This window comes from Amia ocellicauda, chromosome 6 (genome assembly GCF_036373705.1).
Source record: "Amia ocellicauda isolate fAmiCal2 chromosome 6, fAmiCal2.hap1, whole genome shotgun sequence".
Taxonomy (NCBI): domain Eukaryota; kingdom Metazoa; phylum Chordata; class Actinopteri; order Amiiformes; family Amiidae; genus Amia; species Amia ocellicauda.
The window spans coordinates 5,049,548-5,073,248 of record NC_089855.1 but is presented as its reverse complement, the minus strand read 5'-3'; the positions used below and the strand labels follow the sequence as shown (position 1 = coordinate 5,073,248).

Below are 23,701 nucleotides of genomic sequence, written 5' to 3'. Positions count from 1 at the left end.
GAAAGAAGGTTGTGTTTAATTCCAGCTGTCGTCATTGTGCAGGTATCACTCCTAGTCTGTCCTCCTGTGGCTGCAGTTCCTGCATCTCTAAACAGACCCACCGGAAAACAGGTCTATTCCTGGGCTGAACAACAAGAGCTCCTGCAGTCAAAAAACAGTTCCTGGGTGACAATATTACACACACACCCCAGTGGTGAAAGCTAATCTAGCCTATAAAACAGAGCCTGACTGTTTTGGTTCAGGGTGGCAGTTATAATCAATATAATACAAGAATATCCGACACTGAGTTTTCATTTTTTCTTCTTCCGTGCATCAACTCTGATGCCAGTACGTGTGTGTAGTACCATTAAGAATCTGAACAATTTGAGTACACAAACCTGTACTGGAGTTATGTAGGCCTGCACATCTTGAGAATAAGCACAGACTATTTTGGGAATGCAGTCTCACACTGAGGTATGGTCTACTATTAACCACACCTGTCACATGCATTTCTCATACCCCGCTCTGGAGGAAAGAGGCAGTGGATTAGCTTTCTGTAAAAAATATATAGAGGTCTACACATGATTGATCTTAAAGCTCTAGGTTGTAAACAAGCAGCATGCATTGATTAGGGAATGTCATTAAGGCATGCAAATTAATCATAATCTGTTGCAGAGAGCAGATTACTGAAATAGTACTGAGGTAATTGTGATTTTATTTATCCTGGGTACAGTACTCCAGCTCATGACCACAATAGTTATCGATGGAAATCTCTTTTTTTAATATGAAAGCACGTTTTCAAAGCTCATTTCAGACGGACTCTCTGGACTCTTCAGATTCTTCTCATGTGAAATACCACGAGCCACCTTAAGACAACCATGTTAGTGGTTTTTTATCCTGCATTCAAAACCCGCAAGTAGATTTTTTATACATTCTGCAAGACAAGAAAGGCCTTGAAACTACCTTCCCCAAATCCATCACCCTCACAGACAGTGTAGTCAGAGAAACGCCTACACACACAAATACCAGATTAAAAATTTAAATCTATTCTTGCTGGAAGAACTGCTTTTTTGTGTGTGTGTGGTGGTTTTATAATTGGACATCAGGCGGTGTAGTGAGGTGAAAGGTTACAAAACTGAGAGCTGATCAAACATGGAGGCAAAGACACACATCACATCTTCTCTGCTATGTTGTCTTTTGGCATTTCCTTATATACAAACACCCCCCTCAGCAAAACGCATTTCCATTAGATAAGCAGCAAGCATTCCCATAACATGTTAAGATTTAAAAAAAAGAAGAAGCTTACAGGGCTACAAATTGTGCCTGAAACACTTCATAATAATAGCTTAGCTTCTATCACCTAGTCTCTTCTCTTCTCGTTTTTTTTTCTTTATAATGTCAGTCTGCTTTTTACTCTTCAATTCCTATTTTAGAGAATGAAAGTCATTTAAAGTCATAACATCCCTTTATATAAAAGAACAAGAACACAGATTCAATTGACAAACTTCAAATAATCTACTGGACAATGTAGCCAAGGTATTCTTACATATTCATAGGCTTGACGTATCTTTATAATCACTTTCTGCCATTTTCCAGCGCTAGTGACCTCTTGGCGATTCTCTGACCTTTGTTTTAATTGGCCAGATGGACCATCTGGGATCTGACAAGTGGCGTGTCTCTAAATTCTGTGGTTCCTACAATATCTGTATTAACTTTCAGACAATATGCTCTTTTTATACGTCTTTGTTTTATGTTTTTGTGCTTTTCAATGTTCTGTAGCATTCAGTTTTGCTACTCCCACAGCTTTGCAGTACAGCAAGGGTCACATGTCAGATTATGAAAGTAGTTTCCATCTGTAGTACAGGATCAAATCTAACAGAGCGCAAACGTCAATATGGACTACCCAGGTAGTGTCAATATAGCCTAAGATATGACTTTGTGACAACACCCCGCTGATGGTTAGAGTAATTTTGACGCGTGCTGAAGAGTATAGTAATGTTACCAAGACACAGCATTCTTAGTACAGGCAGATATGACTTTCATTTATCCGATTAAGATTAAAAAACAAGCAAAACAGTTCTGTGCCTAAAATTCCCTGATAAAGTCACTGCTTCATATAAAGAAATCAAAAAGCTCCAGATAGGTCAGTGGTGAAGGACACAATAGAAATACGAACGAAAATACTTAAGGAAACTATAAATCTGATTGACAGTTGCATCACCAAACTGAAGGTAGGAAATCACAACCATGTATCATTCAGGCATGACCTCCACAGTAACCCCATGTTGAGAGTCTGTGAGAGTCCATGTTGCTGGTAAAATACACACCTAAAACACCTGTCCTGTAACGGGAGGTAACTAAAGTCTACTGTGCAAGTTACTTGTGTCTTCTCTTGGAATTTGTATCAATTAGGTTTCTTCAAGTTTAATTTAATAGCTGAACTTTGTGTGCCCAGACAGATTCTAGTTTATGTCAATAATTAAGTCGCTGGCCAGGAATTGGCTTCACTTACCCTTCTAACAAGGACAATTAGACACAGACACAAAAAGAAACAGCCATACAGAGTGGAATGGGAGAATAAAGCATTGTGCACGGTTTGCTATTAATAGCTTCCAATTTGAACTCTGGAATATCATTCCTGTGCCACAGAAGAGAGTAAAGTAACGTTAACTTCATTTCTGAACACATTGTATCATGTTTACGTATTTACTTTCTTTTTTTGGAAAACAAGACTAAATTGTCTTGTTCCTCGGGTCTCGGTTGGAGTTAATTGATAGAGGACTGAAAAGCATCAGTACAAAACATGTGAGCCATTATAAGTTAAAACTACTGAAGAGGCAGGAAGTTAACAGTGCTGTATAGAGTGTTTCTCTTAGAGTACAGTAAGGAATGGTCTCTTGGCTTGTGGCAGGAAAGGAAATTAAGGTGGTTTTAAAGAATTGGTTAATCTACTATATAGAAATTCTACATGAAAATAAAAAACATACATTAGTTCACCTTAGCAGACTACTGCTTAATCATTTAAAATGCATAGATAGGAACTGTTTAGAAACGTTATAATGTCAAATGACATGTTATGGTATGATATGAAATTCAGGAGAAGCCAATATACAACGTACTGTAAACTCTAGCGCAGAACGCCTTTGCACAATTGTGTACATAAAAATAAATCATGTAGGTCACCTTCAGTATGAGAAATCCAGCAGAGTAATGCAACTGAATCTGCAGTTAAGACATTATGTTACTCAATTTATAGGACTATGCATAACCTTAATTTTGTTGACATAGGCCTAATTGATATATCAATCACCTCTAAAATGAAATAAAACCATTTTCACTAAGCACATACCCTCAGTATTTTATCATTACAGGTAATCTACCTTTAAAGGTGCATATCATTACTATTTATTTACAGTAAAACTGCAAACTTAAGTAGGAATAACAAATTATTATTATTATTAATACAAACGTTTCGGAACAGTGGACTATATCATACTCTGCACAGTCAAAGGCTATTGGGGAACCTGTTGTACTACACGAATGGTAACAGTTATTTCACACTGTGTACAAGCAGTTTACATAATCATTTAAACATATGCCTTTAAAACAATAGGAATGCAAGACAAGCACACTGAGCTGTGTATTTTATCACTGAAGCACAATGTGTCGTCGACAGTTCTGCTGTCAATTACATGAACAAATGGGCTGTAAAGCCATACAGTAGAGACCCTGTTGCTACTAGTGACAAATCCCCCACCCCCACCACTCCTGCATCAGCACCACTTACACCAGCACAAGCACACGGAGCCTGAACAACATGCCTCCTACCACCGGGTCATACAGTCAATCAGACATGGGTGCATGTGCACATATGTGCGAGGCCATTTCCATCAGCAGGGAGTGAAAACACTTCCATATTAGTTGTGTTCCTGTGTAATCTGATATCTTGATGGTGGGTGGCACAGATACACTACATTAGCTAAAGTAGCTCAACCTAACCAATGGTTACCAGTGATGCATCAGTCCTTTACGCTGCTATTTGTGACGTAAAGATAAGAAAAATGTGTATGCGTGTATAAATATTATATATATATATGGGTTTTTTTTGTTATACATTTATAAATGCTAAATCTATGACCTGTAAATGCACACACATATGCATTATATATATACATGCATGCATACACACACACATTTCACAGACCTCGTAGTACCTGGTGCTCATGAATCAAACGCACGCTGCTCTCCCAGCTGCTTCGCGTCCTGCTTGCGTTTACATCCCGCAAACTAACTCTCATTACCGCGTCAGCGTCTCCCTCCCCTCCCGCACAAGCGCCGCAGACGCCGCGCAGCACTAACCCGCCAGCGCCGCCGCAGAGCCGGACCCCCTCGGTCGCGCAGCCCGACGCACGGCACCCTCGCCCGGCCGCGCCACCCCGCACCCCGCACCGACCCGCCCCTGGCCGGGGTCCCACACGGCTCCACTCACAGCAGTCGGTCGGACGGCGCATCAGCGGCCCGGCGGCGCGGCGCTCCTCTGCTGGGCTCTCATTGCAGCAGCTGCACTAACCAAACCCGAGCAGCGCGACCAGCTCCTCCTCGCAGCCGCTGCAGCTCGCTGTGACTGGCGGCCGGGCGGCCAACCAGCACGCAGAGAACCACGGCTAGGGCCCCGCCTCTGCTGCGCACAGCCAATCACAGCCCGCGGAGCTCCCGGGGGGCGTGGCCGCGCTGGGTTCGGTTGACTGCTGGAATCTGGCGTGGAGTGACAGTGACAGCAGAGCGGTGCGCATCACATCATGCATTCATACACAGACATATTCACACAAGTGGGCAACATGTTGGTTCATTTCAGTCTGATCTGCCTTTCATATATATCTATATATATGATCAAACTACTATACTAGTCAGTCAGATAACATATTTTAGAGAATGTGCACTAGCTCCTGTCCTGACACCTTGTTTCACCAGGTATAGCCTATGTAAGATCATGTATAGCTCATATCAGCAGCTTCAGCCTTAAGAGCATAAGACAGTGTCCGATCGAGAGGAGCCCATTCGCCCCATCGTGCTCGTTTGGTGTCCATTAATAACTAAGTGATCAAGGATCCTATCCAGTCTGTTTTTGAATGTTCCCAAATTGTCTCTTCAGCCACATCGCTGGGGAGTTTGTTCAGATTGTGACGCCTCTCTGTGTGAAGAAGTGTCTCCTGTTTTCTGTCTTGAATGCCTTGAAGCCCAATTTCCATTTGTGTCCCCGGGTGCGAGTGTCCCTGCTGATCTGGAAAAGCTCCTCTGGTTTGATGTGGTCGATGCCTTTCATGATTTTGAAGACTTGGATCAAGTCCCCACGTAGTCTCCTCTGTTCCAGGGTGAAAAGGTTCAGTTCCCTTGATACACTGCTGGGCGAGGGAAGTGTCCACTTATTTCGATCCACTTTTCACCTGTTGGGATCCATTCTGTTAGTTCTTTAGTCCACCTCAGATCCCTTCTTGTTCTTGTACTGTGCCCAACCCACGGCCATGTCCTGCCGAGGTCTTGAACACTTCCAAGGGTTGCGGTCAAGAGTGTTGGACCGGCTGTGTGTCCTGGACGCGCTTCTTCGCAGATCTTGAATTTGGTGGCAGTGTCTTCATGGGATCTGGTGTGCCGTTGGTGTAGGTATATTTGATGAGATCTATACATGTTCTTTTAATATATGTATTTGTGAATATTTATCCATGAAGGTAAATGATATTTATTGAGTCTGATAGGACTATAAAAGCAATGGCTCTCAAGAGATGAAAAGAAGAAGACCACATAGCGGATGCAGTGATGAGATCAGCATCTTTCCAGCACAACCTGCAGATCCTGTGGGACAAAACCAGCAGACACATCCTGGCAGGCCTTCATGCTGCTGCGGCGGCTGTGTTTAATGAGACTCTTATAAAGATTTGATGAATCAGTTCTAGTGTGTGTCAGTGCATGGGGTATCAATACAAAGATTTAGGCACTGGAAATGAATGCACACGATTATATTCATCATGTTCAAATCATCAAGAGCTCAGACTACTTGACTCACCCAGTTCCTTATTCAACAGGAACCCGAGCCTACCTATTTTCGATGTTGTTCATAATTTGACATTGGTAAACCATCACACTCATGTTTGCATGTATATTCAATCCAGAGCAGGACTGACCTTGCGACGAGCAGCGCTGTCCACCCCGGCGAGCCGTGACTCATAGGGGCCCCGCCATGTATCAGCGGATTAATTAATTAATTGTGCTTCAGAAACGGCAGACTGGGAGACACTCCAGAGCGCTGGCTGATTTGAAACGGTGATTGACTACTGCCACCAGCTGGACAGGTGTGGACACAACAGAGCGATTTGATTTTAAATCTAAACATCAGAATAATACTTATAAAGCAGTACTGTATTAGAAATGTGAGCGTTTACAGGCGTTCTCCAGCTCTGCTTTAGATTCCATATTGCTATAATTACACACACTTACATCCTATCATAGGACGCCTACTATTACACAGCTACTATGCTGCTGCTACTACTACTATTTTGATTACTAGTCATTAATATGATTTAGTCCTACTACTGCTATTGCTACTACTACTACTACTACTACTACTACTACTATTACTACTTACTTACTAATACTAGGCCTCCTAAGAATTAGTCAATTATTATTATCATTATTATTATTACTATTATTATTATTCCCTGAGAAATGTGGGGTCTGTGTGTAGTAATATGAGTTGAAGTTGACCTTTGACCCATGACCTAATGGATTTAGTGCAGGTGGAAAAAAATCAGAAGGACGTTTCAAATACAAATATTTTTTCTAAAATCAGTGATATCCCTTTCTTTCAAATTATTATTATACAGTTAATTATTTAATTTGAGCCGGAGTGCAGAGCGGAGCAGTTCATCATTTTGCTTTAGAAAATAAGTCTCAAAACTTTTAAAATTTTTAGACAGTTGAGAAAATCTGTAAAATTGACTAGGGGTACCAATATTTTAAAAAACAAAACCAAAACAACCTCTACGGCTGCTTACTAAATGATGCTGTGCAGTGTTTCTGTGTTGCTGTAGATTAAACATTTTCACATATATTAAAAAAACATAAAGTCTTTCTATTTGAAAGTCTTTCATCATTTAAAAACCCTTATTACACAATATATGTTTTAGTTCAAATATTTTGATTAAACTTTAATATTTCTATTTTCATCATCCTTTGTGTTAGAATAATACACATTTCTGTCAATGCTCTTAAACGTGACATGGTTTAGGGCCTCAGCATGTACTAATCCCACCCTGATGCTCAACAACAAATTGTAGTGTATAAATCAACATAATCCAGCTGAAATGTTACAAACGTGCTTCTCCTTGAAAACTGCAGCACAATCCGGCTCTTGAGGAGTAAAATGACAATGTTCGTCACGACGCGGTGACACTTCAGTGACACAACCGTCTGCTGCCCCCTAGCGGCCACTCTCTTTATAACCATTGTAGTTCAACTGTCTTGATCAGAATGGAAGCATGTAGTGGACTTTATTAAATACATAAATACATGTTGAATACATGTTGAAATAAAGAAATACATAATGACATACTTAAATAAATAATTAAGTGATTAAATGCATGTATACATTTCAGTATTTCTTTCAACATTTATGTATTTACTAAATTATTTAAACATTTATTTATTTAAACATTTATTTATTTATGTATTTAATGAAGTCCACTATATGCTTCCATAGTTCAGCACTCACAGGAGAATGAATGACATGCAAAATTCATATAATTATATTTGAGTGTTTATCTGTGATTGTTACAGTTTTTTCCCTAATCATATAGTGCCTTTTGTAATACATACACTCACCTAAAGGATTATTAGGAACACCATACTAATACTGTGTTTGACCCCCTTTCGCCTTCAGAACTGCCTTAATTCTACGTGGCATTGATTCAACAAGGTGCTGAAAGCATTCTTTAGAAATGTTGGCCCATATTGATAGGATAGCATCTTGCAGTTGATGGAGATTTGTGGGATGCACATCCAGGGCACGAAGCTCCCGTTCCACCACATCCCAAAGATGCTCTATTGGGTTGAGATCTGGTGACTGTGGGGGCCAGTTTAGTACAGTGAACTCATTGTCATGTTCAAGAAACCAATTTGAAATGATTCGACCTTTGTGACATGGTGCATTATCCTGCTGGAAGTAGCCATCAGAGGATGGGTACATGGTGGTCATAAAGGGATGGACATGGTCAGAAACAATGCTCAGGTAGGCCGTGGCATTTAAACGATGCCCAATTGGCACTAAGGGGCCTAAAGTGTGCCAAGAAAACATCCCCCACACCATTACACCACCACCAGCAGCCTGCACAGTGGTAACAAGGCATGATGGATCCATGTTCTCATTCTGTTAAGCCAAATTCTGACTCTACCATCTGAATGTCTCAACAGAAATCGAGACTCATCAGACCAGGCAACATTTTTCCAGTCTTCAACTGTCCAATTTTGGTGAGCTTGTCCAAATTGTAGCCTCTTTTTCCTATTTGTAGTGGAGATGAGTGGTACCCGGTGGGGTCTTCAGCTGTTGTAGCCCATCCGCCTCAAGGTTGTACGTGTTGTGGCTTCACAAATGCTTTGCTGCATACCTCGGTTGTAACGAGTGGTTATTTCGGTCAAAATTGCTCTTCTATCAGCTTGAATCAGTCGGCCCATTCTCCTCTGACCTCTAGCATCAACAAGGCATTTTCGCCCACAGGACTGCCGCATACTGGATGTTTTTCCCTTTTCACACCATTCTTTGTAAACCCTAGAAATGGTTGTGCGTGAAAATCCCAGTAACTGAGCAGATTGTGAAATACTCAGACCGGCCCGTCTGGCACCAACAACCATGCCACGCTCAAAATTGCTTAAATCACCTTTATTTCCCATTCAGACATTCAGTTTGGAGTTCAGGAGATTGTCTTGACCAGGACCACACCCCTAAATGCATTGAAGCAACTGCCATGTGATTGGTTGGTTAGATAATTGCATTAATGAGAAATTGAACAGGTGTTCCTAATAATCCTTTAGGTGAGTGTACATTGTTAATACTATAAGGCAAATTAGAAAGTGAACAAATGTTTCATTACAGTCCATACATTCTGAAACAATGCTGTCAATTATTTTCTCTTGCATTGCAGATGTCGTTAAGGTTTTTTCAATATTTTGCACATTTAAATGTACATGGGACATTTCATTTTCTCAAATTTAAAAACATTTAAAATGAATGCACACATTAAAATAAATTCATGTAAAACAAACAATTACTACTGTTAGTGCTAATACTACTACTAATGCTGCTTTTACTACTACAACTTCTAACAATATTATTGTTATTGTTATTAATATTCATAATAATAGTAATATTGTTAGAAGTTGTAGTAGTAAAATAAAATAATAATAATAATATATAAAATAATAATAATAATAATAATAATAATAATAATAAACTGTTGTGCAGATATGTGCAGAAATCTTGCATTTTCGTATGTATTGTGGTGTCACAATACACACAGATTCCTATTGTTAGATCTGTGAAAGATGCCTGCAGGACTGAACGGGATCCAACAAGTGGGAACACAGGAAAAATAGAGAATAAGTGTGTACTTGTAGGACTGTGTATGGACTGTTTAGTGTGTGGAAGCATTGTGTGCTTGGAGAAGGTTACCGCAATATTAATAATATGCAAATCATCTAGGCCTTATTTTCATTCTAGTGCATATTGAAGCAAAACCTGGGTATGATAATTCTCTTTATTGATCTTTCACACTGAAGAGAACATGAATGAAATGAGTTCAGATCATCTATTCAAAAGTCTTAGACATACAGGTGTCATAAGAAGGGAAAGATTGCAAAACTATACAATAGAATATCATAAACTGAAATTGGTTAAATTATATATATATATATATATATATATATATAAAACACTGCTTTTCTGAAGGAAGAAAACATTGCAACACCAAAAGCCACCAGATGGCATATATTTTAATATAAATCAATTAATTTAGGTAATTAAGTAGGTCTGAAAAGTAATGTTTGCGTAGATATAAAAATACTCTGCAGGAAAGTGCTTGTGTGAAACTGTGTCCCATGTTAAGAGCAATATAAGGAGCTGGTTTATCTGTTGGCAATGGTTTTGTGGGGAGTCTGTGGTGCCAACACCCTGCAGAATAACCACACGAATCCAAAACAACAGCGTTACCTGTGAGATCATTGTGAAGCAGACTAGCCAAATTGCAGAGGTTTAATTTAGAGGGTGGATATGCCTTTTCCAGAATAAGCAGCTTTTAACAGCAGTCTGTGATTTAGTAGCTTCATCTTAAAGTACAGATAATTTAATATGCACATATATCGTACAGTAGCCAGTAAAACTGTTCCTGTTATTTTCTGGTAAAATGACATATATTCTGCTGCAATTTGCAATTTACCAGTATTTACAGTGTTGTAATTAAAAAATACAGTGCTTGATAATGTGTATATTAAAATTTATATTAATTAGAATATGTTCAATTTTCTAATTTGTAGCTTATGATGTAAATACCCCAGTATAACACATTCAATACAATGGTATGCAATAATTAGTGCTTTATTTTACAGATGTTAACTTCCCTGTAGCTATAGGGCTGGGGAAGCTTTTTGATATTATTTTATAGTACTTATATATAATGTTATTTAGCAAGCTACATTTAAAACCGTTTTTACATAGATAGAATACATTCTCTCTCTCTCTCTCTCTCTCTCTCTCTCTCACACACACACCAATGTATGTATTTCTAGTTCAGAAACATCAAAAGAATTGCTCACACTGTTTTCAACAACACCATCACAGTTCTTCACCATCTGAGATATTAGATGCAAACGCCGGAGATAAGTTGTGATGTACATATCCCAGTGTAACCCAAAGTATTGCAGAAACATAGTCGCTGCAAAACGTGATCTATATAATTGAGGCATTTTCTCACCCAGGCATGCAAATGTTCAGGCCCGAGTGACCTTTACTCTGTGGAAATGAAGTGGCTCCTGCAAGAAGAGAAGACGCACACGAAGCTGCTGTGAAGCTGTCTGTAATCATGTCTTGACCACAAGCAGTGCACACAGACAACAAAGTGGGGCTGCCCATTCTCCTGGAAGACACTCTCCCACACAATCATGCATTAAAACCCGCACTTTCTAACTAGGTGTATGGCCATTGAGTGGTCTGGGATGGCGAGGGGGTTCGCTTTGTCCCGGTGCTGTGTGATGAAAAGAGGTAACACCCAGATCAACCAATCACAGGCAGGAGCGCACACCTGCACGGCACACTGATAGGGTGGATAATTACACTTGATTAGGACAGGTCTTTTCTTACGCTGTTATTTCGAGGCAGATACAATGAAATATTGTTCGAGTAAAAACGGCCACTTTATTACAGTTGTTTGTAGTTTCTTTACTTACAATTGTAAATGTGAGTAATTCTTAATAATACTAATATTATGAAAAATAATAATAATACAAGTTATTATTAAAAGGAAGGGGTGAAAGCAGCATGTTGTCGTTATGTATGTATTACTTAATTATTATTATTATTATATTCTGCTCCCAGGTCAGCTGGACAATGGTGGCTGTACACAGCAGACTGGCAAACACTCACTGTAACAGCAATATGTGGGAAAAACACATCTGGACAGACAGTGTTATCAGGTGAGGCTGATGGTCTCCAGCTCTCAGAGAATATAATGAACACAGAGCTTGACCGCTGTGGGAATTCACTGTGTGGTACATAAGCATGTGGAATCACCTTATTCTAATGAGAAACTAAGAGTATATTTCAATGCATGGGGACACACCTATGAGTAAAAAGGGATGCTAACAAATACTGTATAAAAATAAATCAGGCAACAGTCTATTGGAAGTAAAAAAATAAAATACATATGTTGACTAATATTATTATTTTTAAAGTTTGAACATATCATACCCATATAATACTTTAAAGAACGGGGGAAATACATACATTTGAAAATAATCTGTACTGTGGAAGGGGCTTCCCAGTGTCGTTTTTTTTTCTTTTTAATGAAAAGTCAATAAAAAATAATATAAATACAAAAAGGTGGCTTAACGGTTGTTGTTTTTTTCGGTCAAACTAATGTGACTAAAGTCACAAAATATGTATCACATTAAAATAAGCTTCATCTAATACTAAATTGAAATTAAATATGCCAGTAAAAATGGAAAGATATGTTTGAGAAGCCCAGGATTCAAAATCAATAAGGGATTTCGATTTGGTTTGAGTGTGGAGCATTTAATTTTTTATATAGGAAAGTGATTAATTTTGTGTTTGCATTGTTCACTTTAATCTACACATTTAAACAGCCATTGGAAATATACATTTTATGAAAAGGTTAATTTGACTCTCTCTCAATATATGTATTTAACAGCTTCTCAACTAACAAATGCATTAAGAAAATATCGGCGGGGGAAGTAATACAATACGTACAGAATAACACACTTGACACAAATCCGTCGTTGCATGTACCTGCCGTGCCTTCACCCAACCCTCACACAGCAGCGCACATTAACACACTGCGTTAACACAGCCAGTGTGTCAGTGTGAGGGAAAAACACCGACGCAACGCATGACGCGCAGCCGGACTATTTTGGGGAAAACGACCTACTGTACTGTCGTCTCTGGAGAAAGCACCCTGCGCTGAAATGCGAGTCGCTGCCGGCGCACATGCGCACAGCGACCCCAAATATGGCGGCCTGGTATTGAAGAAAAGTACAGAAACCCGCTGCACATTTCGAGACTAATCGGTAAGTTCACTCGCTTTCGCCTGTCTTTGCCCCTCGGCGCCGCACCGGGCGGGGACAGCAGCCGCCCTGCCGGGGGTCGCGGTGGGTTTGCGGCTGAGGAAGTGAAAACCGGAGCTTATTTCGCCTGTCCCGCTCGATGCGTGTTACTGCTGGGAGCCGCCGCGCCGTGTTTACCGGGCTGTGCGGGGCTGTGCGGGGCTGTGCGGGGCTGTGCCAGCGGCTGCCCGGGCATCCCGCTCTGCCCGCGGTGGCACCGTGCCCGTCAGGGGCGGACGAGCGGAGCCGGCGGAGCGAGGCGTGCGCCGCGGCAGGGCGCCCGATAGCGCTGGAAACGAGCCCGGCGGCTCCGTGTGGCTGCGCCCCGCACAGCGCGTCTGTTTACCTCCTGCACGCATAACACACCGCTGTACACACTGCTGTAACACACTGCTGTAACACACTGCTGTAACACACCGCTGTAACACACTGCTGTAACACACCGCTGTAACACACCGCTGTACACACTGCTGTAACACACCGCTGTAACACACCGCTGTAACACACTGCTGTAACACACCGCTGTAACACACTGCTGTAACACACCGCTGTAACACACCGCTGTACACACTGCTGTAACACACCGCTGTAACACACCGCTGTACACACTGCTGTAACACACCGCTGTAACACACCGCTGTAACACACTGCTGTAACACACCGCTGTAACACACTGCTGTAACACACCGCTGTAACACACCGCTGTACACACTGCTGTAACACACCGCTGTAACACACCGCTGTAACACACTGCTGTAACACACCGCTGTAACACACTGCTGTAACACACTGCTGTAACACACCGCTGTAACACACTGCTGTAACACACCGCTGTAACACACCGCTGTACACACTGCTGTAACACACCGCTGTAACACACCGCTGTAACACACTGCTGTAACACACTGCTGTAACACACTGCTGTAACACACCGCTGTAACACACCGCTGTACACACTGCTGTAACACACCGCTGTAACACACTGCTGTAACACACCGCTGTACACACTGCTGTAACACACTGCTGTAACACACTGCTGTAACACACCGCTGTAACACACCGCTGTAACACACCGCTGTAACACACGTCTGTAACACACTGCTGTAACACACCGCTGTAACACACCGCTGTAACACACCGCTGTAACACACTGCTGTAACACACCGCTGTAAGTAACACACTGCTGTAACACACCGCTGTAACACACCGCTGTAACACACTGCTGTAACACACCGCTGTAACACACTGCTGTAACACACCGCTGTAAGTAACACACTGCTGTAACACACCGCTGTAACACACCGCTGTAACACACTGCTGTAACACACCGCTGTAACACACCGCTGTAACACACCGCTGTAAGTAACACACTGCTGTAACACACCGCTGTAACACACCGCTGTAACACACTGCTGTAACACACCGCTGTAACACACCGCTGTAACACACCGCTGTAAGTAACACACTGCTGTAACACACCGCTGTAACACACTGCTGTAACACACCGCTGTAACACACTGCTGTAACACACCGCTGTAACACACGGCTGTAACACACCGCTGTAACACACCGCTGTAACACACGTCTGTAACACACGTCTGTAACACACGTCTGTAACACACGTCTGTAACACACCGCTGTAACACACTGCTGTAACACACTGCTGTAACACACCGCTGTAACACACCGCTGTACACACTGCTGTAACACACCGCTGTACACACCGCTGTAACACACCGCTGTAACACACTGCTGTAAGTAACACACCGCTGTAAGTAACACACTGCTGTAACACACCGCTGTAACACACCGCTGTAAGTAACACACTGCTGTAACACACCGCTGTAAGTAACACACCGCTGTAACACACCGCTGTAACACACCGCTGTAACACACTGCTGTACACACTGCTGTAACACACTGCTGTAACACACCGCTGTAACACACCGCTGTAACACACCGCTGTAACACACTGCTGTAACACACGTCTGTAACACACCGCTGTAACACACCGCTGTAACACACCGCTGTAACACACGTCTGTAACACACTGCTGTAACACACCGCTGTAAGTAACACACCGCTGTAAGTAACACACCGCTGTAAGTAACACACCGCTGTAACACACTGCTGTAACACACTGCTGTAACACACCGCTGTAACACACTGCTGTAAGTAACACACCGCTGTAACACACCGCTGTAACACACCGCTGTAACACACCGCTGTAACACACCGCTGTAAGTAACACACTGCTGTAACACACCGCTGTAACACACCGCTGTAAGTAACACACTGCTGTAACACACTGCTGTAACACACCGCTGTAAGTAACACACTGCTGTAAGTAACACACTGCTGTAACACACTGCTGTAACACACCGCTGTAACACACCGCTGTAAGTAACACACTGCTGTAACACACTGCTGTAACACACCGCTGTAACACACGTCTGTAACACACTGCTGTAACACACCGCTGTAAGTAACACACTGCTGTAACACACCGCTGTAACACACTGCTGTAACACACCGCTGTAACACACGTCTGTAACACACCGCTGTAACACACCGCTGTAACACACCGCTGTACAGCGCGCCACATCTGTCCCGGAGTTGTGTGTCAAAAACACGGGGGTGTGTTGTAATATTGGATGGTGACCTTTTGGGGAATATGCATATTTCTTCAGATGAGGTGTCGCCGTCGGTGGGCAGACTGTGACTGAAAAGCGTGTGTGTGTTGTGTGTTGTGTGTATGTTGTGTGTTGTGTGTATGTTGTGTGTTGTGTGTATGTTGTGTGTGTGTTGTGTGTTGTTTGTTGTGTGTGTTGTGTGTATGTTGTGTGTGTGTTGTGTGTTGTTTGTTGTGTGTGTTGTGTGTATGTTGTGTGTGTTGTTTGTTGTGTGTGTTGTGTGTTGTGTGTGTGTTGTTTGTTGTGTGTGTTGTGTGTGTTGTGTAGGATTGTGTTTATTCCGAATCGGGTCCGCCGGGTGCGTTCAGACGCGCCTCGTCAATCCGGCTCGGGCTGCGCTGCTGACCACACGGCGCGGATTCTGGTGTATTTGTGCAGTAAACGCAGTAAACGCAGTAAACGTGCGCAGTAAACTGGTTTACAACAACAACAGGTGTTTAGGAAGCAGTTTTGCTTTTCAGGATTGTGTGACCGGGGTAAGTTTGCGTATCGTACCAGGACTGTTGGATTTTCCTTTTTTTGAACGAGATTATTATTATTATATAAATATTGTTATTTGAATTTTACATTTCGCAGTAGCATATATTCGTATTATTATTATTAAGCGACATGTTCTTGTCATTGAAATGGCTTACTATTTCTGTGAAAATGCTGTCATCCCTGCGTTTGGATCCGGATTCTTCTGAATCGAAAGCAGTGTAGATGACTGTGCTGCTGTAATAATGGACAAGTATAACAATACCTTTCTAAGAACTGAGATAATTGTACAGCTATGTAATTATACATTATACAACTATTATGAATCATAATGTGTTCCTTGTGATTGCTCCCTGCATATAGATTTCCCTGCAAAGTACTTATTTGGTATTTTGGTAAGGGACTGGTAAATTAATTTAATTGCAAGCTACACAACAACAACACTAATAATAATAATAACGACAATAATAGGACATTGTAATAAATGAAACCATTCAAATTGTTATATGCATTAAGAAGTTCATTTTCAGTAATCTTAAAAACTCAAATATTTCATCTTCTGAAGTATGCTACCACATACAAAACTTTTCCAAATGATTAATTTTTATTTAGTTAGTTTGAAATTGAAATGTATTTATTTTTGTGTTCATAAACCCATTTAAATGAATGTGAGGTGCAGCACCTTCTGTGTGTAATAGCAGTGTTTAGACATCAGACAGGAAATAAGGTAATAATATTAAATAATAGGTGTAGGAATTATTTCTCTCCTCAACCTCATCTTGTAAAGGATTCGCAGAGAGAGGGAGGGGAAAAGCAGCTCCAGACTGGGTGAAAGAAACTTTGTCCTATTGGGTTATTTATATTTTGGCTTTTATATTCCCTTTTTTATTCTGTTCTAGGTATGAGTCATTTTAGGAATGGTTTTCCTAAAACACCATTGTTTTTAAAACAATTATTATTATTATTGTTTTTGTAATTAATCTGTAAAAATAAATGAGAAGATGTATGTATTTATTTAAGCAGAATAAAGCATTAATAAATGAAAGCATTGTACCCAGATGTAACTAAGCTATTTAACATGGGTTCCTGGGTTAGTTTTAAAGAGAAAAACAACCAAATACATGCCACAGTTAACAATAAATATGCATATTAAATTAATCTTTATACTTACATATAGCACATTCCCTTATTAAAACTACACATTTAAAAAGTATATATGTGTACCAGGAATTTGGTAATAATAAGAGATGCACTCATAATTAAATTACCATGGATTTGTTTTTGTTCTATCCTAAGTTTTAATTCTAATTTCTATTCTAATTAACTCTTTACAATATGTGCATACCCAAATACCCAACTGCAATTGCTGCCATTGATGTGTTAATGAATTATCCGTTTATTTAGAGGTTATTCCTACAAATAAAAAAAACATTTGTACATGCCTTGGGTTTTGAAGCAAATTATTTTTAGAAACATAGATTAATAAACTGTTGATGCCAATTAAAGTTTTCAATTCAATTAAACAATTAGATTAAAATAGTATCGCCTTAATTCCTTTATCGTTAAGATTTCATTATGAGTGTTTATTTCAACAGGAATAATTACCAGAATTGAATATCAGTTGTCGTAATTATCACAAGTGCAGTGAAGATACTTTTGCTGATTTAAAAAAGAAAAAATGCAGCTAATTATTTAGAGCAATCAAGAAATAAGATAAGAAATTGATACTGGCGTCTGACGGTTACACTACTTGCCTCAACAGCGTCGCTCTTTAATTCTCTCACCTCACCTCAGTCCCAGACCACAAACCACTTAATCTTGGGTCTCACAAATGAGGCTGACAAATTAAGTTTTAATTCTGTGACCTGGAGTAATATCCACGGGGGGATTGAGTCTGTGGAGTGGATTACACTTCATAATAGCTGAGCCAGATTTGAACCCTTATCTCTAGCACAGAAAGGCAGCATGTTGGCTCGTTGCACTTCATAAGGAGAGAGAAACTAGGCTATAGATTTCCAGTGGTAATAGTTTTACTCTGGTAATAGTTGTGTATTGACTTTGTTGCTTTACTTTTAATTTCTGTATGTCTGTTTTACATCTGTCTTTTTTACAACAGTGTTTTTAGCAATTGGAGGTTAACATGAGTGTGTAGACTTGTAAGTATTTTATCAAGATCAATAGTTCAGGTACTTGTAGTTCTGCCCAAGCGTTGGAATTTCTGATGCTGATAATGAAAGGTACTCTGTTGATTACTGTGTATCGACTGGGTGCTACAACTGCCGTACAAAGAGTACACAATAATTGATTGTACAGGATTGTAGACCTCTTGTTAAAATAAGATTTGTGCGAGTAAGCAGGTAATACTTTCATGAAATTGTTTTGCGCCTTTTTTAAACTAGGCAATCATCCACGTTATGGATTTCGAACGGATCTGTTCTTTAATGCTCAAGAACATTGTATTGAAGTGAAAGGGGGGAAAGGACATTGGTGGAAATTTGAAGATGTTTGGGTTTCTGCATTACAATGGTGGACATTTTTGAGGTTAACGGACTTTTATCTTTTTAAGTTGAGTGGGACCCTGACCCCTGTCAAGCCATTATTGGAAAAAAGCCGACAGGGTCTCAAAGATGCTAGTTACCGATTCCAGCTGAAGTTAAACAATCGCAGCTGCACTGACGTGTGAAGATGCGATCAGTCAGTTGTCCTGGCTCGTTTGTACTAGCAGCCAGTCATTCGCAGGTGAAGTGGATTACAGCAGACTAACCTCACATATTCTGACATCTGGGGAAAGCATATACATAGCTGAGTGCTAAACCGTAATGTTTTAAGAGAAGCCGTCAATGCGCAAAAGCTCTTAAAAAAAGAAATAGAAATGCATTAATTGTTGCACCATTTTATATACAGTGTTCTACTGTGTAAATGTACATGAAAGCTTCCATAGGTTTACTACAAATGTGCCATTCTGTAAGTATAGCCAACGTTTTCCTGAGTAAACCAGACCTTTTGCAGAGTTTAAAGTTCACTTCAGGACAGTGTGCTGGAGAAGCCCTGGCTGTAGAAGACACTGCACCTTGTGTAAACAGCGGCTTAGTGCAGGTCCTTCAGGGCGCAGACAGAGACTGAAGATTAGGACCGCTTTGATCAGCAGGGGAAAAATCATTGACTTGGAGTCAACGGTCACTAACAGACCCACTTTTTAAAGTTCAAAGGTCCAAATAGTGAAGGAAAAGCTTGTAATTGAAATGATTTAGCCTTTTTTATCCAAACAGATGGAACCAATAGCAATATGTTGTATATGTGAGCTGGGAAATTGTTTGGAAGTAAATCATTGTAATAATAAGACAAGGTTTGTCCGTGAGAATAACAATGAAAATCCACCAGGAGTCTTCTGTTTCCTTTTTCTTTTTTGTGGTTGTTCAAGGGTTGAGGATTAAAGGAATCTGGTGACCTTCCCAAGCATTGGCATACTATAGCGTGTATTATCTCCAATTAGTGTCTCGCAGTGACTTATTGGGGAGAGCAATGGCTGATGTATTGACTGTTAATAATGCCCTGCTTCCTTTCTACTGTGTCTGTAAGTTTTCCAGAAGCAACAGCTCATGCTTAAAGATACTTAGTTCCTTATCGCAATGTTCTGCCTGGTTAAATCTTGTTTTTTTTAATGCTCAGTAGTGGTTATTTCATAATTAACGATGAAATTGCTTTCCTGTTGGAGAGCGACAGGAACATTTAGAGCTGTTGTAAGAGGATAGGAGACCCAGCTGGACTTGACCGCCAATCCCGTGTGACAGGGCTATGTTAGGAGCGCTCTTGGTGTTTATCCATTTGTAAAATTATTATTGTTTCTCTCTTCATGATTAATAGCTTTTTTTTTTTTTACCATTGACTTCTGTGAGGAATTATTTAACTTCCTCCAATGAATATTTAGTTTTTGACATTTTCTTCTCACTTGTAAGTGATCTGGGGTTGATGCACTGGGGATGTACTGGCTAGGTAGTGTGGCTGCGAATATGTGTAAAGACTAGTTTATGAGTAAATTGGAATAAATAGACTCATTAAGAATTGAACTGCCTATTTCCTGCTGCATAAACGCTGAGGCTTTGCTCACCAGCGAGGCTGAAGTTGTTACTGTCTGTTCGTTTTTTTCAAAGCTCCTCTATTTCAAATGCTGCACTTACTCCTATAATTGGTAAGAGCTTTTGGACCCTTTGGAATACAATGATCTGTATTTACAAGATATTACTGTCATTGAAGTGAGTTGTATAGGAAAATTCTTAAATAGTGAGGTTATTATATGATTTTAAAACCCCGCCAGTAATCCGTTTACAATTGCAGAAGGGCAGTTTCGTCTCCTTCGTTGCTGTAGTTCGGAAAAGCTCCGAGGCAAAACTGTGGTCTTAAACTCTCTGTCGAAGCGGATTTGTATTTTCTGCACAGATTGAGGTTGCCTGTTGGTCGTGCTGTGGTGACAAAGGACAGGCTCCGATTCGGCAGCGTATCTTGGTCGGTGGCTTTACCGCACTGGGGTCCCCTGTAATTACTGCCCAGAGGTTGTGGAACGCGGAGGAAGGGAAGTCTTCCCTTGTAATTGAGGACCCACCACATGGCTTTCTGCTGAGCGAGTCTCTTAAACACAGTACTATCTTTCATTGAAATAGTGCATGTGTCTCATTCGCTGGGATTCAGAATCTAAAAATGCTTTGAACTTCCTCTGAGTGTACAGAAAGCAGGGCCATGTGGTCCACTGCAGGCCAACTTAACAGAGGATGAGGATGAGAGTAACCTTCATACACGTATGTATGATCAACACCAGTCCACAGCATGTGAGAAACAAAATAAACTCTCGATCTGGGAGCATGCAGCCACAACCACCTATGATATTCATAAGTTGCTCATCCTCACTGTATTTATTTTGCAAGCTCCTTGTGCAGTGGCCATTTCTTTTTATTCTGCCAGTCTGCTCGTGAGGAGAAGTCAACCTGATGTCCGAGACTCGTTCAATACACGCTGTCCTTACGATGCTTGACAAACCAATAACCACGCCGTAATTTCTGTATGGTTTCCTCCCTCCAGTGGAGATTAACATGTGTCTTTGTCAAGGCTATAATTATTAATGGCAGGAAATGTAATGGGTGTTGAAAGCTGGGGGGCGGGGGGGAGAAAAAGCTGTCAGTGATTTGGGCGACCTTGGCAAATGTGGAAGAATTCATCTGGCTCAGAGAGTGTGTTCCCAATTATCCTTCAAACTCTCCCCTGAAATCCCCAAAGCCTCCTGAAGCGACTGTTAGGGATTTCTAATGCAACCATGTCAGGATACCTAGACTTTCAAGTTCAAGGTGCTGACAGACATTTTCATTACTCTTACTGAACCCTCTTCGGTATCTGTAGGTCTGGCAAGATATGTTGCTCAATGGGGCGTAGAAGTTTTGTGCCCTCAGTTTATTTCCTTGCACAGTTTTTGTGTTTTTTCAGATTTTGTTTTTCATTTTAATGTTTTGAAGCAATTGGAATTAAAGGCAGTTTTGATATTCCTACATCAGTGGTGTTATTTAGTATTTTACTCAAATTCTTGCTATTTAAACTCACCCCAGTGGTACCCAAATAACTGGACTTTGAAACTTACTTTGGAAAAGATGCTGTTTTTTATTTTACTGCATAACACAAAATAACAGCAAGAAAATCATCTGAAAAAGTAGGGCAACAATGCTCTTTTTGGATGGCAGAGAATGAAGCCTTAATGTGAGAAAAGAGAAATTGCTCCGGTTGCATGATATTTATAGCACTGACTTAATAAAGTATAACAGTGTCTGAACTATACCTAGGAGTAATGAGTTTTTATCCTCTTGAAATCCATAAAGAAACATCAGCTGGTACACTCTGCATATCGCAGATAGAATTAGTTTTTACATCCCACTAAGTGGCCTATGAAGACCCCTCGTATTCAATTAATATTTCATTACTCTTGATGTGATTGTCATTGTCAGACAGTCTAGAGAAAGATAATGTGCCGTAAACCTCCTGTGTCGCTGGTGCCAATCTGGCAGATGACAGCCCCTGTTCTGCTCAGTTTTCCACCATGTTCAATAATATCTGATATGGGAAATCCCAAGTTATTCCATTAGCAAAAGCTACTATTTTCATAGGTTAATGGAAATGGGAAAAGCCCCTTTGATGTTGCTTTTATTAACGTGAATCACCAAAGGAGTAAAGAAATATTTTAAAACACCCAGTAGGTATTTCTGAATGTCTGAATATGAATTTCAAGAGGTTGTGATAAAAGATGTTTGATAACAATTAAACTGGATATGAAACTAATCTACGATGGTCAAATTGGACTTCATGAATGGACAAATTTAAGTGCCCAACAAAATTAAAATATATTTGATACTAAAAATTAAAACGATTTTTGATTTAGATTTTTTTGTTAATTCTTAACAAGTAAACTTTCTGCCATTGTTGCTAACTTTATCCTGCTCCTGCACTCTGGTACATGTCTGGACATTCCTGAGTGCAGATCGATGACGGAGATGCCGACACCATCCCGGCCGCAGCCGTGTCTGAACGCAGCTGTGAGACGCGCTCGCTCTTTCTGTGCAGCTGCCTCCGAATCGCATCAGGCCTCTTATCGTAGGCTCGGTGTAATGAGATTGTAATGAGCCCTCTGAGTTGTGTTTTGGGTGTTTACCCCTGTCGTGTGAGAGGACCTTTCACCCAAAGTCTGGCTCTCAGTTGGGAAATGGCCGTGATTAATGACCTCACCTCTAAACCTCCTAAACATCCCGAAAACCTTGCTGACAGTGAGATCCCACTGGGGACGAGTCGCATTTATTTATTTTGTGCAAAGCTCTTTCTTTTCGTTCTCCTCCCTTCCTTTGAAACTGACTGTGGTGGTTTGAGTTTAAACTTCTAAGCCAGTCGTCAGTTTTTTTGAAATGGTGCACTGTATCTGATGGGACTAAAAATAAAAATATAAAATTACTTTCCAAATGAACCCAGTACCCCAGATTGGGTAAAATTTAGGGTTTTGTGGAATTGTACTCGACCCATAATCTTGGTAGATACAGCAAAACATGCTTTATACCACTGAATAAGTGCTACAAGTTTGCTCATTCTGCTGCAACAGGAGAAAGCATGTGTAACGTCTATTTGATAAATTACTGACTTATCCCATGTTACCGATTTCAACTGATATCTGTGCATCAGCAGCCGCAGAGAAAGGCAGCCAAGCAGCTATTGGTTAGGGGATTCGAATTCTTGTAAAGGGCCTGTGGAGAATAGAAATGCCTATGATCAATCACTCCAGCGATTGAGCGAATCAGTTTTAATTTTGTTGAGCTGAGTTCCTTTTTTACAACGTGAAAGGAAGAAGTGTGAGGCTCAATATCTGCCTCATTCCCTGTACAGAGAAAGATGCCCTTCAGACAGTGTCTCACAGACGATCGGCACATGTCATGTGAAATGCAGATTAGTGTGATAGAGGGGGAGCGTTTCGCCGCGTTTCGCAGAGTGCTGTGACCCCGGCACAATGAAACGCCTCCTGTCATGTGCACGAACATTCGGGGTTCTAGAATGCATTTGGATTCTACTTAGTTTTCTTTCTGGAATTCTGAGATGATGGTTTTGAATCTTCCTGATCAGTGGTAAACCAGTCGGGGCCCACGTGTGATAAAATA

General features: G+C 40.7%; 2 protein-coding genes across 5 annotated transcripts in view; one reads left to right on the top strand and one right to left on the bottom strand.

Moving 5' to 3' along the window:
- Positions 1–4,589, bottom strand: part of LOC136750795 (cyclin-dependent kinase-like 5) — an 88,494-nt gene extending 83,905 nt beyond the window's left edge. For 2 of the 3 annotated variants that reach the window (XM_066705865.1, XM_066705867.1), the window contains exon 1: positions 4,469–4,589. The gene's annotated coding sequence lies outside the window, so the exon portion shown is untranslated. Of the gene's footprint in view, positions 1–4,193; positions 4,339–4,468 lie in introns of those variants that run through there. The other variant, XM_066705866.1, reaches the window with a different exon arrangement.
- Positions 4,590–12,721: 8,132 nt separating this feature from the next.
- Positions 12,722–23,701, top strand: part of LOC136750794 (sex comb on midleg-like protein 2) — a 44,749-nt gene continuing 33,769 nt past the window's right edge. The window contains exon 1 of one of the 2 annotated variants that reach the window (XM_066705864.1): positions 12,722–12,822. The gene's annotated coding sequence lies outside the window, so the exon portion shown is untranslated. The remainder of the gene's footprint in view (positions 12,823–23,701) is intronic. The other variant, XM_066705862.1, reaches the window with a different exon arrangement.